Source organism: Gossypium arboreum, chromosome 3 (genome assembly GCF_025698485.1).
Source record: "Gossypium arboreum isolate Shixiya-1 chromosome 3, ASM2569848v2, whole genome shotgun sequence".
Classification (NCBI taxonomy): domain Eukaryota; kingdom Viridiplantae; phylum Streptophyta; class Magnoliopsida; order Malvales; family Malvaceae; genus Gossypium; species Gossypium arboreum.
Genome location: NC_069072.1, coordinates 38,416,978 through 38,436,518, shown reverse-complemented (window position 1 = coordinate 38,436,518; position 19,541 = coordinate 38,416,978). Strand labels below are relative to the sequence as shown.

Below are 19,541 nucleotides of genomic sequence, written 5' to 3'. Positions count from 1 at the left end.
TAATACTCGATTTCGCACACTTAGTGCCATGTGATTTAAGCCCGCACACATAGTGCCATACCCTTCGAGCTCGCACACCCAAGGTCAGTATATTTCCAAGATGCACACTTAGTGCCATATATTTCCAACATGCACACTTAGTGCCATATATTTCCAGCATGCACACTTAGTGCCAATCTCATCACCCAGACACACGTATTGTTCAAGACACTTAGTGCCGAAAGCAAACTTTCTACACATTTCACTATTTCTTTTACATTCAACAATGTCATCATTCCATACACATACATTTTCATTTACATATCATCTCATTAAACATAATTGCATAGATATTATGATCATTTAAAACAATACCAAATATATGCTTAATGACTTACCTTATATTGGATGAAACGATTTCCAATCGACTACTCGATTATCTTTGCTTTGCCTTTGTTTGATTCTCCCCTTTTGATGTCTTGATCTCCTAGTATAAATACATTTAGTAGTTAAATTTCTTGCTGGATACTTATGTGTATAATTTAATGGTTTTCACTCCATTCACAACTATCCTTGTTCAAAATATCAAAACCTTAGCCAACATTCAATTAATGCATCAAGGCCGAATGTATTATCACTATTAAGGTAACCTAGTCTCAAGTATTTTCAATTCTAATGTACAACATCTCAAATTCCCATGACCGATCACACCTATTCTTACTTTCCAATATTGAAATAATCAAAATCACCTCCTAAACACAATAGTCATGGACAATGCCGAATCCTCAAGTGTTTGAACATAAATTATTTTACTAATATAAACATTCACGAATCATATTCATAGGAAGACCGATTTCTTTCCATAGCACATTCATCATCCATACTTAGATGAAATAACCAAAATCCCTTCCTTTATACCCTAGCCGAATGCTCCAATCATCCATACAAATTACAAATTTTGCATGGCTAAGTAGGAGCCATTTAACATGCAAGAAAAATAATCATAGGAGAAGAATTTATCATTCTAAGTAAGCTCCTATCTCCAACACTAAATCATTCGGCATTTTGCCTAGACACACAAGAAATCTCAACTTCCTTGACCTTACCAAGAGTGCATCCACCATTCAACTTAGCATATTACAAAACCAAATCAACAAACTCAAAGCTTACCTCCTAGTAGCCAAAGGTACTTGCCGAATTGACTTGAGTAAATCTCCTTCTTTTCACCCTTTGTTTTGGCTATAGCAAAAGAAAGAAAACATGAACACTTTTTTTTCTTCTTCTCAAGCCATGGCAATTGTAACAAAATGAGAAAGGATGAACAACAAATTTTTTTTCTCCTTTCTTTTCCTCAACTCACGGCAACAAGGGGGCATCCACACTCTTTTTTTTTGTTCATCATTTCCCTTTTTCTCCATTTCTTTATTCTTTCTAACATGATCCATTAACTAGACATGTTTGAAACATGTTCCCTTGCCCATGCTCTTTATTTTATTATTTCTAACATCCACCATTAGCAAAACATGTTCAAGACATGTTTTCTTTTGCCCATCTTCATTACCATGGTAGGCCACTTCCTATAGTTGGCTAAATTGACATGCAAATCCTCATGTCTTTACTTCATGCATTATTTGGCCACTTAAAATTCACCTATCACATTTTCAAGTCCTAACACATGGGTCCTTTCTTATGAATTAGCACCTAATTAATAAAATCAAGGCACGAAATATTTACGCATACAAATTCCACATACAATAAGCACAGAATATAACACCTAATTATTCTTGTGACTCGGTTTTGTGGTCCCGAAACCACTCTCCGACTAGGGTCACATTAGGGGTGTCACATATTTCCTACTATTTGGTATAGTTAATAGGATTATAATAACTTAATTAATTTCTTACTAATTTCCGATCCCTGTGGAGACAATACTTACTTATCACTTTATTACTTGAATGACGTGTAGACTTGCGCAATTCGTTAGTTATTTACACGTCGACAGCATTGGTGAAAATTTTAATTTGTTATTATTATTTTGTTATTTTCGTTAAAACAATTAATTAGTATTTTATTTGAATTTTTAGGTTTTGTACTAGTGCATGAGAAAAAGTACTCAAGAGGATAGAGAATACTATTTTGATACTGAGATTGAAAGGACATTAAGGCAAATAAGGAAAGTGTTAAGAAAAATGGAGAGGACTATAAATGATCCAATTAGAGTTGATCAAGTACTCTAGAATGAAAGGAATACTGATATTCCTCGAATCTTAGATGACAGAGACAGGCCCATCAGAGAACATGTAGTGCCTACTTTGGGTGATCTAAGTCCAAGAATTGTTAGGCCACATATTCAAGCCCAACACTTTGAATTAAAACTAGTAATGTTTCAGATGCTGCAGACTGTAGGGCAGTTTAGTGGTTTACTAACTGAAGATTCCAGATTACACTTGAGACTTTTCTTTGAAGTTTGTGATTCATTCAGATAGCAAGGCATTCTTGAAGATTCCCTTAGACTAAAATTAGTCCCTTATTCATTGCGAGATTGTTCCAGATCATGGTTGAATTCATTACCATCATGGACAGTGGCATCTTGGAATGAACTGTTTCAGAGATTTTTAATTAAGTCTAATCCTTCCAACATGAATGCCAAGCTGAGGAATGACATTACATCGTTTAGACAATTTAAAGATGAGATATTATACAAAGCATGGGAGTGTTTCAAGGAATTAATTAGAAAATGCCTAATGCATGGTTTTTAGCATTAGACACAAATTGAAATGTTCTACAATGGATTAAATGCTCATATGCGAAGAGTGGTGGATGTATAAACTAATGGGACATTACTTGACAAATCCTATAATAAAGCATATAAAATTTTGGAAAGAATAACAAACAATGGTTATCAGTACCCCACTACCAGAGTTGGTACTGGCAGAAGAGTTGTCGGAGTAATGGAACTTGATGTGATTACATCATATAGCTCAGGTATCATTTTTAACAAATATGATTTAAACTCTAAAAAGACCTTCTGCAGTGCAGGAGATGAAGGTTGCAAAATTAGCATAAGTGTACTGTGGAGAAAATCATGTTGTTGATGAATACCCATCCAATCCAGCTTCTCTGTATTACATGGGAAATTTAAATTTTAGCAACAACAATCCCTACTCCGACACCTACAATCTAGGGTGGAAGCAACATCCAAATTTTAGCTGGAGTAATCAAGGGAGTACCAGCACTATTAATAGACAAAATGCGGCTGGTGTACCACTTGGACACAGTCAACTAATGTCTCGGCAAAATGTGCAACAAAGTTCGTCGTCTTCAACATCAACTATGAAAGCTTTATTAAAAGAGTATATGGCTAAGAATGATGCAATTATTCAGAGCCAGATAACTTCCTTAAGAGCTTTAGAGAATCAATTAGGACAAATTACCATTGTATTAAGCTCTAGACAATAAGGAGCATTGCTTAGTGACACAGAAAGTTCTAGATCCCAAGAAAAAGAACAATGTAAAGCCATAACACTCTAGAGTGGCACTCTGCTACTAGGATTTGTGAATGGTGCCTTGTTTAAGAAAGTTTCGAAGTCCTTGGAAGCACAACTCTCGAATTAGAAGTGGAACATACTACAAAAGATGGGAGTAAACAAAAGCATACAAAAGCAAATTCATCTTGTCGAGCCAATACAAATGCCATGGCAAGACAACCTTAACAAATGGAAGGAAGGCCACTGCCACATTTTCCCCAACGTTTCCAAAAGTCGAATCAAGATGCTCAATTCAAAAAATTTCTAGAAGTTTTGAAGCAATTACACATTAATATGGCGTTGGTGGAAGCATTAGAACGAATGCGTAACTATGTGAAATTCATGAAAGATATTCTATCTAAGAAGAGAATGTTAGGGGAATTTAAAATTGTTGCACTTATTAAAGGGTGCACAACAATGTTGAAGAACAAACTGCCACCAAAATTAAAAGAGCCAGGGAGTTTCACTATACTTTGTTTGATTGGAAACTATTATGTAGGTAAAACATTATGCGATTTAGGTGTAAGTATTAATCTAATGCCTATGTCCCTTTTTAGGAAACTTTAGATAAGAAAGATAAGACCTACTATAGTCACACTGCAACTGGCTGATAGATCTTATAACCATCTAGAAGGTAAAATTGACGATGCACTGGTACGAGTAGACAAGTTCATCTTTCTAGCAGATTTTATTATTTTGGAATGTGAAGCAGATAAAGAGGTACCTATAATACTTGGACGACCTTTCTTTGCAATTGGTAAAACATTGATTGATGTGCAGAAATATGAGTTAACCATGAAAATTAATGATCAGTAGTTGAATTTTAATGTGTTTGATGCTTTAAAATGTGCAGACTAAATCAACATATAAATTTTAATGTATTCACATCACAATTATCCAAATATACTTCACATACCACATATACTATCATGTATAACACCTCAACCAAATATATTAACCAAATTCACATGTATATTTTATTTTTACATGAACCATAGCCGAATCGTTTTAACCATGAGTAACATAACAAGCATAAATCATACTTATGGATATACCATGGCCGATTCAATCTAATCACATCCAATATCATCAACCATTTTCAATGCATATAACATATATAAACATGAATAAGTTTCATATGATCTCTTAACACATTAATTTCTTTCATCAACAATCTTTTTGTTTCTTTATCCATCAAAACTTAAAGGTAAGAAAAAAAATCAAGTTCTTCTCACACATACCATAACCGAAAGTTCCATCCAACACTCTAAATTCAAAATTTTAGTATGGCTAGGTAAGAAAAACATGATGATTAACCTGAACAAACTAAGATTTCAAAAGAAAGATTAACAATTACTAACCTTCTCTTCATTCAAAAGGCCGAATGCCTTTGCCCCCCTCTTTTTCTTCTTCTTGTACGGCTAAGAAAAACAAGGTGATAACCCCCTTTTTTTTTCTTTTATTATCCTTAGTATTTCTTTTATTATTTCCTTTCTTTTACATAAAATAATGACCACTTCATGGAAATTTACCACATATTCTAATATATGCTCCATCATGGCCGGCCACTATGTATAAAAAAAAGGAGTATTTGACTTCCAAAGCCATTATTTTCCCTACATGCTTTAATAAGTCCTTATAAATTAACCTATCACATTTCAAAAGTGTCACACATACGTCCTATTAACTAAGTTCACATGCAATCGACTAAATCAAAGCTTAAAACTTTCACACATTCATACTCACATATTCTAGACAATAATTATCACATTCAAATACTTCGGTGACTCGGCTTAGCGGTCCCGAGACCACTTCCCGACTAGGGTCAATTTAGGGCTGTCACACATTCGGATAGTATTATTAACCCAAAATCGACAACTTAATTAACACCAATTGGCAGTATAACAACATCTAAATTTAACTGTGAAATCAACAGATTCGGACAGCTACATTTACTAAATAAAACAACATATATGGTAGTGTATCGAACAATGAATTTAACACATTCGGACACTACATTTACCAAATAAAACAGCATAAATGATGATGCTTTGAATAGTGAATCTAACACATTGAACGACTTAATTTTAAGCTCACTATCGATTAATTGGTGAGTGAATAGCGTATACAAATGTTGCATTTATAGCATGTTTTAATCAGTTTAAATAAGAGGAATTGAATGCTAAAATTTTCGGCATTCGGACCGCAAATATCTCTTTCAGACAGAGATAAGGTTAACATTTAACAACTAATATTTTTCCTTATTTACAACAGCAGCAGACCAATTACACCAGAATTTAATGCACTTTCAATTCAACAACTACATGCTGAAGAAATAGACATTCATGCGGCAGATTTCAATAGCAACTTATGCATTTATTCATCAAAATTTTTCTTCACTTCTAACTGCAGTATTTTGCTAAAAATAACATGTATTTTAAGCTACTAAACTCTACTTAACAGTCCTATTAGCCGAACATTAGTTGCATGTAATAAATATATTTTAAACATAAAAAAATTTACAAAGTTTCCTTTGAAGAACTTCTCAACAGCAATGAGCCCACCCTTGAACGACATCCTTCTCTCTTCTTGTCGCTATCGAATTTCTTATGGAACCAGCTCCTAATTGAGCTCAAAATTAACATGCAATAGCTTTCCTCTTCCTTCTAATTTAGCTCCCCAAATAACCCAAATTTAAAACATGGAATAGGTAGCATTCAAACCAATCATCCAAACTATGCATAATTTTTCAAGAATTTCTTAGTACTTACCTCATTATAGCCATCACCTAAGCTGAAAATTTAAGCAAAAATTTCCTTCTTCCTCCCTTCAAGCTACGACAATGGAGGAGCAAAAATGGATTCCCCTTGGTTTTTCCTCCCACTAACTCTTTATCTTATTTTATATATTAAAATGCTAATATAAAACACATATAATATATATTAATCAATATCATGGCCGGCCACTAAAAAAAAATGGCTAATTTGACATGCAAGTCCATTTTTTTGACAACATGCATTAATAGACCACTTTACAATTTAGCTATCACATTTCACAATTGTCTCACATAAGTCCTATTTAATAAATTTCATATTCAAATAACAAAATTTAAGGTATGTATCTTTCACACATGCATGTTCACATACAATAAGCATAAAATGTAACGGTTAATTATTTTTATGACTCGGTTTTGTGGTCCCGAAACCACTTTCTGACTAGGGTCAAATTAGGGCTGTCACAACATGCCACTGCCTTTACGCACAACTAAGACTTAGAGAAAGATGTAGCCAGGACAGAATCTGTCCACATTGAATCTGATGATGATGGAAGGGATAACACTCAAACTACCACACCTAAACCACAATCCAAGGCCTCTATGACTTCCCAGGAACGTGCGTGTCATCAACTAATTGATGAAACCATAAAGTCAGATACTGACGATTCTGATGATGATGAGAAAGATGTGCCCATCAACCAGCTTAAGAGAGAAAGATTTAAAAAGCTAAGGGTAAAACCGTTCAGGATGATAGTGATGATGAACAGGCCACAATGTTACAAGAGAGCTGTTAGAACATCCATCCAACCTAAGTGAAGTAATTTTTTTCTCCTCCGAGCTTTGATTATATAGACTGCATTATTAATTGTTCATACAGTCCTTTTGCCATAACATTCAATTGCCATTTAATTGCTGGATTATGTGAGTATGTTGTTATCAATGATGTTCAATAAGGATAATAACTCTTCTTTGCAAACTTAAAAAATATGGTGATAGTTGTTTAGGCATATTTAGCGTAGGACAGTTGTTGAAAATAACTTTTTAAAAGTAGAATAATTGAAATATAAATGCAATTAGGCTATAGTAGCATTCTTTGAATAAAATTAGGATTTCTTGACTTAATTTCAATATAGTAATAGGGTATAATTTTTGTCTTGACAATAATATGAATACTCCTATATTTGAACCTGTTGAGTGGCTTAGTAATATTTTGTTTGCTCCATTATATTGTTGACCAGAAAAATGAGTTCAAAATGAGTATTTTTTCAAGAAAAAGAGAGTAATAAATGCACATATTCTAGGGACACTTCACTGAATCTTGAGGTTAAATTGCTAAGAAGGTTGTTGTTTGCTCCATCCATCTTTTTAGTTAAAAGCTTTTGTTCATGAGTGGTTTATATTCAAATTTTGACATGATATAATACATGGCAGTCTAGTGTATGCTCCATTAAGGTTGTCAAGTATATAATCATATGAAAATATAAATTCCGCAGGAAATTTTGTGTTGAAAATTGAATAATTACCGAAAAAACTGAGTTAGAAGATAAATAACCTAAGTATATTTAGAGAGATCTGTTATAGTTTTAATTGCTGAAATATTTATAAAACTTTACCTTTAGGAACCATTTTTTGCATTGCAATTGCTAAATAGGGTTACAACAATTGTAAGCAATTTTTTTCTTTATTTCAGTAGAAGGTTGCAGAGAATAGAGGTACACTATATGTTCAGTACGATTTGGAAGCACATTTGGTGCCTGATTGTTTGGAAATTCCATACATTCATACATATTCATAAATCATTTGCTTGAGGATAGGCAATAATTCAGGTTTGAGGGGTGTGATAACTCTTGAAAAGAGTTATATTTCAGGCCTCTAGATGGAATTAATTATTTGAAATTAAGTGAATACATCTGCATTTTTAGGATAATTTTAGAACATTTCATAACAAAGCTTGGATTGTGCTACATTGGCCATTATTTGTTACTTTTATTATCTGAGGAGAGAAGGTGTGGTTTTGTGTGCATACAAGTGTAGGAAGAGCAAGAAGATGAAGAGGGAAAATAAAGGATGTGAAACATTGCCGTGGCAATTGGCAAGATTGATTTCCAATAGAATTGCCATGGAAATTCCAGGAAAATGACTCAGCCCTCTATCCACATCACCCTCAACCAGCTGACGTGTATTAGAAAAACCAACTTAAAGTGGAATGAAAAGTGTGTGCTGAGGTGGGACGGATCTACCTAATAAAAGAAGGAGAGTGAAGAAGAAAAAGAAGAGGAGAATTTGTGTGAGAATGAGACTGTTGACAGCAACTTCTCTCAGCATAAAGAAAAAACTCCATTAGAGAATTTCAGAGAAAGAAAGGGTAGCAACTAAAAAGAGTAGAATATAGATGTGAAGAAGGGGAAGAGACATCTATCCTAGATTCATGAACAATCGGAAGATAAAAGGGAAGTTGGAGTGTGGCGAGAAATCCTGCAGTTCTACCTTTAGTTTTCCTAATTTTTGTGATTCAAATTTCTTTAAATGTTCGTGAATGATTTAAATTTAGTGTTTGATTTTCTACCCATGAACTAAATCTTTTCTGGGTTGGAGTTATTTGGGTGAATATTTACCATCTTTAATGTTCATGATTTGGAATTGCCTATATCACTGTTTCATTCGATTTATGCCTATTTTAAATACATGCATGCAAGTTCTAGACATAGCTAATTATATACTATGTTCTTAGATATATTTTTAATTCTGAAAAGGTTAAATATACTGGATCTAGAATCATGTGATGCAAGTGACTATTCAATAGAATACTTGTAGCACTCTAGACATAGATGTTGCGAATTGTGCAGAGAAAATCGTTCATTGAAGTTATTAATCCAAAGTTTGTAGACATACATTAACTTAGATTTCTAGCTTAAATCTAGCTATCAAAAGAGGCAGGTTACAGTAGTAATTCTTTGAGCAGTTGATTAGACAATGTTTTGCCATGACATTATTTTGATACAACATTTCACCTGAATAATTTCAACCTTGTTCATTCAACAATAGAAGTACTATTGCTTTTCTCTGTAATTTGCCACAACATTTTATTTGCCATATCAATTTTTTGTTTTTAGCATTAAATTACACTAAATCATTATACCAACTTCTTATTTAATTTAAAAGTGTCTCCTACTATTTGGTATAGTTAATAGGATTATAATAACTTAATCAATTTCTTACCAATTTTCAATCCCTATGAAGACGATACTTGCTTTCCACTTTATTACTTGAATGACGTGTACAGTTGCACAATTACATTAGTTATGTACATGCAACACATATCATTTATTTTGTTTCCTCAGAAGCAGCCACATACTCAGCCTCCATAGTAGAGTCAACATTGCAAATTTGCTTTACACTTCTCCATACTATAGCTTCACCGCCTAGGATGAATATTTTTCCTGATGTCGATTTCCTCGAATCTTTACAAGTTTAAAAGTCTAAGTCTATATATTCAATAGGAAGAAGGTTCTCCCCAAAATACACAAGCATATAATCCCTGGTTCTTTTAAGATACCTTAATATATGTTTTACAGCTTGTCAATGCTTGAGACAAGGATTCACTTGATATTGAATAATCATTCCTATTACGAAACAAATATCTAGACCTATGCAAAGCATACATAAGGCTTCTAACTGTTGAAGCATATGGAACCTTACTCATATGCTCTTTTTCTTTCAGTGTTTTAGGACAATCATCCAAAGAAAGATGAAAATCCGATGCAGTCGGTTGAACGCTTAGCTTCGCATCGATCATTACAAACCATTCTAGTAGCTTATCAATGTATGAATCTTATGATAAAACTATCATTTTATTCTTTTGATCCCTAAAGATTTGAATATCAAGAATCTAACTAGCTTCACCCAAGTCCTTCATGCTAAACTTTTAAGCTAACCACAGTTTAACTGATGAAAATTTTGTTGGAAAAAAACTCGGCTAGAAAATGGTTTGCTTGCACAGCATAAAATTAAAATTTTGAAAATCAACTTGGTTTGTGATATTTATAGCAATAAACCTTAACCAAATTCGTACATGTGTTTTTGGATAAGCAGATCATTGATGTTTATCAACTTTCAATCAAACGATCTTCTCCACTATTGTCATCTCATGAATTGCTTTGAGTGTGGGCTTGAACCATTGAATCAAAACACAGAACTAGAAAAATTTTTCCTTTTGTGGTGAAAACAGAAATTCTCTCTTTTTTAATAGAAACTGGTAAAATTGTTATTCTAAAAAATATGTTTATAAGTTGAGAATAAGTTATCTCTATTTTTCGGCTGTATAACAATATCTCAAAAATTGTGTAAATAGCTCTATTGGTGCAATCTATTTGTAGAAAGAGAAGGTAGAACCCTTGTAGAGTTGTAAAAGTTTATTTACACTAGAAAAAAATATCCTAGTTTATCTAGGATATAGGGGGCGAGAACCTTAGTTAATGATCTAGGGTTTTGTCGTCTCACCTTCTTACATGAGAGGTTTTGGGCCTCTCTCACATCGGGTCCAATGAGTACTTCTTGGGCCTTTTTGACCTCATACTCTGTAATATGATCCAACCCAATTCTATTTTTCTATTCCCTAAAATAAACTTTAATATTTACATATTAAATAATTTTCTCATCCCAAATTTACCCAGTAAATTTTGTGACAATTTTACTTGCGATAAATTTTGATGATTTTACCCTGGTAAAATTTTGAGTAAATTCATTCAATATGTCACAACTCAAAATGTTCACTATGACCAAATGATTTATTTTATTTTCGGGCTTCAAAATAGTCTAAAAACATAAACTCAGTCTTCCATCATTTTTTAAGTAATCCTATATAAGAATGTAAGTTTCCATTTTCATTTACATTTTTAGAAACCTATATTCATTTTTAAATGATTCCATTTCTCCATTACAGAGAAAACCATAAAACCATAATCATTCCTGAATGTTTCCAATTTCTCTTTTTCTGTTTATTCCATTCATTTCTATTTAAACATGTAATTCAGTTTTTGTTTCAACGAGCTAGCGGAGGGACTTGTTGGACATATGTAGTTGAAGCTCAAATGATATGTAATTAAGTTCTGGCTTTTCGCCTATTAATTATAAACTCATTTAGTCATGAAGTCATTCCACTATAGTATCATGATTGAGCTCTCGCTAATGACATACCATTGCGAAAGCAACTATTTAGTGCTTGTCCAATGACCTTGTCATAAGTGTGTTACCCTTATAGGATATCCTTGATCTCTTTTAGATAATATCTGCTTTCCCAATATAATTCTATTTTATCTCATGGTAACCATTGCATCCTCCTTCATAAAAAGTCAATCACTATCAAATAGTGATCAAGTTATCCATCACAAAGACGAACGACTATGGCCACGCTTACTTTTCTTAAACCATGTAATACCAATGAGTGGATACCATTTACCCATGTTTTGGGCTATGAATTCCGTTGTTGTGATTGATGCTACATACTAAAGAAGTTGTACACCCAACGCACCAGCTTTTGGTTCCTTATGTATTTTAACTTAGACTTTTACTTACATTAAAGTGTACAAGTCATGCATACATAGACCGCCATCCACTTCGAATTTAGGTATGCTACACTATGAATGTCAAAAGTGATAAATCCATAAATAGATTCAGGATCTATTCTGCTTGGGTCCTGTCCAATGTATTCTCAGTCCAGTTAGTCACATCTATGTCTCTATCTTCTAGGAGTCATCCACTTCGATGCCCAAGATAAGATATCTTCCCAATTGGGTTTGATAGATGACAGATTAGTATTTAAATCAGTTTGCTCATTTTCAATTAGACTAAGGACATGTGTAGGTTCATCTACTAATACAAGTTGTCTTTCTATACTACGATCCGACCTCATAATACCGCTTAGCATTAGTTAAATATTAGACAACCTATGAGAAACATTTGTTTCCATTTTGCTTTGCTTACAAAAACCATGTGAGGATAAAATAAAAAGTATTAATGTAATTCATGAAAAATTTTATTAATCAATCTATTCAAAAAAAATTACAAGTGTATCTAGACGAAAAGACTGCATTTAGGGCATCAGATCTATAACAGCCAGTTTTCTATTGGTGTCGAAAATAGTAGTTTCTGGACCATAATTCTGATGTGTTAGTCAGTAAATATTAATTATTTAATATTTACAAGGTCATGAGTGTAGTATTAAATTTTGGTTGATAAATCTTAATGTTTAGATAATTAATAATCTAGAAAAGACTAAATCGTAAAAGTTGTAAAAATCGATTTCTATTAGTTAAAAGTACTAAATGACAATTGAAAGGTAAAATGATGGATTTAATAGGTAAATATATCATGTATATATTAAGTGGACGGTTTAGGTGGGTTTTTGAAATGAAATTTGATTTATTAGTTAAAGGTAAAATGGTAGATAAACAATAAAACTTAAATTAAATAAAAGTGAGTTGTCATCTTCCTCATTTGAACATGGTAAAACCAAAACACCATGGAAATGCTAAGGAAGCTTTTGGCCTTGGCTTAATTTATTTGCATGGTAGGTAATATTCACCCATTTTTCATGAATTTTATGTTTTTGGGATTATATTAGCTCTATGTAGCTAACCCGGGATTTAATTTGTAAGATTGTTAAATTTTTTAGAAGATGCCATTGACGAATTTGATGTGTTTTTGAAGTTAATGGTAGAATATGAGGCTTGGGTGTTAAATAGAAATGTCTTATTAAGTGATTTTGTATGATTTTTAAGTTTAGGGATTTAATTGAAAATAAATTAAAATAAGCATGTTTTCTTGGAAAAGTTTTAGTGTATGTGGATTAAATTTAAGTATAATTAAATTTGGTTTATCGTATAAGGATTAATTGTGAAAATAATCATGTTTTAGTCTTAAGGATCAAATTGAATAAAGTGTAAAAGTTTAGGGCAAATGTGAAAATTAGTAAATAAGAGATAATTTGCACCAGATTGAAATTTATATGAAATTGAGGTTAATAAAATTAAATAAAATACTTTATAGATAAAAACAAGTAGATAATCGAGGAAAGGGGAAAGTTGCCGAGTAGTCCCTAAACTTTTGTTGTCTCTTCAGTTTAGCCCTAGTAAGTTTGTACAATTTAGTTTCGTATTAAATTGAATGTTATATTAACTATGAATTGGAATGTTGAATATTTTGACATAATTGAATTGAACTAAGTTGATGTGTGTCGAGAAATTAATTGACTTGAACAATATTATTCAATGTCATACTGAGTCGATGAACGTAGGATAGGATACAATTGACAAGACAATAGGTTTTAATGCGCTCTGTCTGAGTTTGATTCTTTTGAGAGAATAATTATTGATTCATTATTTTTCACTGAATATACTAAAGTCCAGCATTTGTAGCAGACTTTTGAGTTATATTATAATGATTCTGATGTGTTACCGGGGGCAGATGTAAAGCCTTCAGGCATACGTGGTGCCCAGTTGTGTTTCTGAGGGATATTGGTGCTGAGGTGTGTTCTCGGTTGGCTAAGCTCACTTGAGCATTTTGGTGTGTTTGGATGGTTAATTGTATATCTAGGTCCATTATATCGTTCATCGAGCAAGTTTTTAAATGATTATATGATTTATTGATTAATTAACTTGAGATGATAGTGAATGATCTGATATCATTAAATAGGATATTCATTAACTGTATTGCTATTAAGACTCACCTATTGAATAGTTGTGATTGACAGGATTGTAGTTTATAAAATGATAATGTGTGAATTATATAAATTTATACGGTAAGTTTATCATTTTTGACCGTTGAATTTACTAAGTTCTTGAAAATTTTACTCATATTATTTCTTCTATTTTTTGTAGATTACTTTTTTTGGAAACCGGGCGATCAGATCAACTTGAAGAAATCACACTATCCAGAGATATTTTGTTAATTTTTGGATGTTTACTTTTGGGTTATATAGCATGTAACAGGTGTGTTAGTAAATGTTTAGAAACTTACTCGATATGATATATTTTAGCTTAATGTGAAGTTGTTTTTAGTTTACTTGTAAATGTGCTTTTGTATTTGGTCTAAGTATGTTGCTTATGAACTTGATTTTATCTAATCAATATAAGACTCAAGGAAGTAATTGAAATATAATATTGTGGTTGTAAATGGTTTTGTTATAATGGTAGGTTTAACATGTGATTTTAGTAATATTTGAGTACATTGAATCAAATTTAAATTAGTATAGAATGTGAGTTTGATTTGAATATTGAATTGTGGTGTCAATGAGGGCACATTGATTAGATTTTTAAATGTTTGAATAGGTAATGTTATCACCTTTTGTGTGATATGAAAAAATTGGCATGAAATGGACTTATAAAGATGATATTTTTACCATTTCGAACCTAAGTATTGAAACTTTGGCATTTGGTATCAATACTTGATCATATGAATAGTTTTCAAAACAAATAGAATGCTAAATTGGTATCAAATTTTATTTTAGTACCGATATTTTTTCATAAAATATGTATCGATACCCTTGTTTTGTAAAGAAAACAATATTCAAATTTGGCATTGATTTTAAAAAAGGTATCAATGCAATATCGATACCTACTACAAATTTTTATTATTAACTTCAAAACTTTAAAAATTTTGTAAATCAATTCTATTTTGAACTTGGATTTCACAACTAGGTCCTTGTAGAGTTCAAATTCTTAATATGTTTGATTGTGTGTGCTTTGCTTTATGAATTATAGAGTTTTATATTTAGTAAAGTATTTTTTGATTTGTTAAGTATAACTGTAGCATCTCTTTACTTAGGTCTTGACTAGACTGAGTAAGGGGTTTTACAAGATCCAACAAATTCTCCTACATCATTTTCAATAAATAGAATGTCATTGACGTACAAATGAGGAAGACTAGCTTTTTATACTTCATACTCTTGTAAACACAAGGTTCATCAGTGTTTTGCTTAAATGCAAAAGTCTTGATCGTTTGATCAAATCTTTTATTCCATGAGTGGGATGCCTACTTAAATCCATAAATGGATCTTAGAAGTTTAGAAAATTTTTGCTAATTTCCTTTGACAACATCGCAAGTGGGTTGAGCCATGTAAATGGTCTCATTTAGATATTCATTTAAGAATGTTGTCTTGACATCCATTTGTCAGATCTCATAACTGCGAGCATCAAGTTAGACTTGAGCATGACTACTGGAGAGAAGTTCTCATCGTATTCGATGCCTTCTTTCTATATGTTTCCTTTCCCTACAAGTCTAGCTTTATGTGTCTCCACTTTCCCTTCTGCATTTCTCTTCTTCTTGTGGATCCACTTGCACCTTACGGGTTTAATCCCAACAGGTAAGTCTACAGGTTCCCACACTGTATTGGATTCCAAGGAATCCATCTCGACATTCATAGTCTTTTTCCAGAGTTTAGAATCAATGTCTTACATAGCCTCCTCATAAGTGAGTGGATCATCATCCTCATGATTGAATTCCGTATTATAAATACTACCATCATAGATGAAGTAGTCTAGTTTCTTAGAAACTCTCTCACTACGACATATTCCCTCATATTGTTGATTGTTTATAGGTCTTTGTACAACTTTCTCAAGAATTGAACTTGGTGATTATTCTACAGCTACCGAAAGTTCTTCGAGTACCACTTTACCTCAAGGCTTAAAGTTATCAATGTAGCTTTCCTCAAGGAAAGTAGCATGATAGAAACTTTAATATTATCTTCTTTCAAGTTGTAGAATAATCTACCCTTTGTTCCTTTTGGATATCCTACAAACATGCACAATTTATCTGTGCATCCAACTTTTTTGCATCCTTATCCAGAACATGTACTAGAAAACCCCATATTCTAAATTGATTTAGAGTGGCTGTCTTTCCATGCCACAATTCATAAGGTGTCTTACAAATAGACTTGGTTAAGATATCATTCAGAATATAGCAAGCCATTTGTATCGCATATCTCTAGAAGGAATTAGGGAGTCATAGATAGCTTAACATTGAATGAACCACGTAAGTAAGGGTCTGTTCATTCCCTCAGCTACGCCATTCTATTGTGGAGTGCTCGATGCAATCAGCTGGGATAAAATCCCATTCTATATAAGGTATCTTAAGAATTCGTCGGATAAGTATTCCTCATTTCGGCCAGACTGAAGATTCTTTATGGATAATCCTAATTACTTTTCCACTTTCACACGAAAGTCTTGAAATTTATCAAAGGTTTTGCTTTTGCAGTGATTAGATATACATATCCATATCGAGAATAGTCATCAATGAAAGTGATGTAATAATTGTAACTTCTTCGGGCACTGATGCTCATGGGACCACATACATCAGTGTGCATAATTCTAAGGGTTGGTTAGCCATTGTACCTTTCATAGGAAAAGATCTTTTAGTCATTTTACCTTCCAAGAAAGATTCACATTGTGGAAGACTATCTTCTTTAAGCATACTTAAGGAACCATCTTTCACGAATCTAGTGATTCTTTCTTGGTTATTATGACCAAGTCTTTAGTTCCATAGGTACCCCTAATTAGAGTGAGAAGTTTTAATCTTCTTATTCACCATTTCAGTTTCAAGCATCAAGTAGTTATTTGGTTTAATAAAGTAGAAATTGTTTTTTATCCATCAATTATAAATCAAAGAACAATTTCTATGAATAACAATCCCTTTATTGAATGTCACGAAATAACTATCATTAAATAAACATGCTACAGAAATTAAGTTCCGCTTAAAATAATATACGTAAAATATGTCTTTTAAAATAATATTCCTAAAATTATCAAAATGTAAAATAACTTCTCCTATTGCTTTGGCTGAAACATAGCTCCCATCTTCGATTTGCAACGAGAGACTTTTGTCACGCAGACTTCTTGTTTCGCTGAACCCTTACAACATATGGTTAGTGGCTCTAGAATCAATAACCTAGTTGTCAATTGATTTTTCCACTAAGCATACTTTAACCACAAAGAGTTCTATACATTTTCCCTTTTCGACTAAATATTCCAAATACTCTTTACAATTTCATATGAAGTGCCTTTTTCTGTTGCAAAAGAAACATTTGATATTTTTAAGATCCTTTTACTTCTTAGTCTTTTTCTGATCCACACGAGGTGGAACTGAAAACTTAGTCAGTTTCTTCTTTCCCTTAACTTTCTACTTCTTCTTATAGGACGAGGGGCATACAACTAGGTTTACCTTAACTTTCTCCTGAACTAGCTTACCACCATTCAACATCAATTCATAATATTGTAATTCCTTCATGAGCTGAGGTAAGGTAAGCGCATTGTTCCCTAAGCTGTAAGCGACTCTAAAGCCAACAAACACATTTTTCAAGGATTTGAACACTATTTCAATCTGAGTGTTTATGTCTAGTTCAACCCCAATGTCTTTCGCTTCCACAGAGGATCCCATATACTTAAGCACATGTTTTTTGATCCGAGTGTTAGATTTCTGCTGAGAGCTCATCAAATTTGCAATGGCGAATTATCAAGCCAATGTGACTTGAACTCCGAGCAAATCCTCTAAATTTGTCATGATCTCATTAGCAGTACGAAAATGCTTGTATTGTTTTTGCAACACACTACTTATGTTCGCTAACATATAACATCAAGAATCGAGTCAAAATCTCTTCAACGATTTCTCATTTTAGGCTGAGCTTCAGATGGGTAAGGTTTGTCAAGGACAAATTTGCATTTCTTATAGCTAATAACTATCAGTAAGTTCCGTTTCCATTCTCAAAAAGTTATCCCTATTCAATTTGTTCTCAGTAAGAATGCTAATAAGAGGAGTAGGAAACACATTTGAACAAAAAAACAATAAAGATTCACTGATTACTATTGTTGTATTAAGCAAATATTTTCATCTCAGCAACATATCAAGAATGTAGTATGATGCATTTGTCTTGTATTAAAACCTTGAAAACATTTTTCCGTTACAAAGATCATTCTCATACCCGTCAATCATGTCGCACTGGGGTCCCATGATTAACTAGCAAGAAGATGGATTACATCCAATCAGTTCATGAATCTTAATTCTCTAGACTCCACATGAGCCAACGTCCATTTAACGTTTAGTCATCATTTCTAGCTTAAATACCGTTTCTTGTGGACTATTTAATAAGATATGATCTTGATTTTGTAACCATTAACATAACACCCATCATGAACATGCTTTCATTTGTAAGTTATCTTGGGACAATCTCATTGAGAGTCATGCATGACTAGTTGTCCTTAAAAGGAAATCCCATATAGTGAACCCACATGATAAAGTTTACCTTGAGGTGCAGCCAGGGTAGGAACTGACTCGAAACTTTATCATGCTATCACTTAGGGACCATCAATGGATGCCGTAAGTCTTGTTCAAGGACCTTCTCTCACTTAATATTTTAAACACATGCAAGGTTTTTATCCTAGATTTGAAGAATGATCATATAATAATCCTAGTGACATTCTTACCTAATCTATATAACATGCTTCCAATATATGCATGACATGCTATGACAATTTTATAATATTCTCACTCATTTATTCACAAGAATCAATCAATCATAAAAAAATAATTTTTATTCTCTATAGTTTTTCTTTTAAGGGAAAAACCGAAGAAGTGAATGTGAACCATACATTAGGTAAGGTCCTAGGAAAGGAAGGTGAGTCAATTTGACCACTTAAAAACTGAGCGTTTCCTTACCAGAGCTAATCCTAGACATGCACATTCTCATTACCACATTTCTCACAACAATTGAATAACTTAAAGAAGTTAATGGAACAATACAACACATGTATTTTCTCATAACTGAACTTTTTATTTTTTTAAAATTGATCAACTATGGATCATCTCATACATATATATCAAAATGATAATATAACATAATATAAATATTATGAAAAATTATAAAAAAAATATATAAGAAGATGGGCAATTAAAATAAAATTGCCAGCTATTTCCACGGTTCTTTTTCTAGAAAATAAATGAAAAATAAAACTTACAAAAAATTTCACCACAAGGCATTTATTGGGTCTTCAACCGCCATCGCTCCATCTTTTCCTCGTCATGGACTTCTTTTAAAAAGGATTCAATTAATTCCTATGTCTATTTTCAGCTTATAAATTTTTTATGAATTTTAGAAAAAAGTCCTACGTGGAGATGATAGTCCACAGTCTATTTGCTAAGAACCACAACCTTGGAAAAAAATAACTATTATATAACAAATATATAATATTACATCCTTTCACACCGCAAAA

General features: G+C 32.5%; 1 non-coding gene across 1 annotated transcript; it reads right to left on the bottom strand.

Moving 5' to 3' along the window:
- Positions 1-2,627: 2,627 nt before the first annotated feature.
- Positions 2,628-2,734, bottom strand: LOC128291007 (small nucleolar RNA R71). Its single transcript, XR_008280785.1, has one exon. It is a non-coding gene; the product is annotated as a small nucleolar RNA R71 (small nucleolar RNA).
- Positions 2,735-19,541: the final 16,807 nt, after the last annotated feature.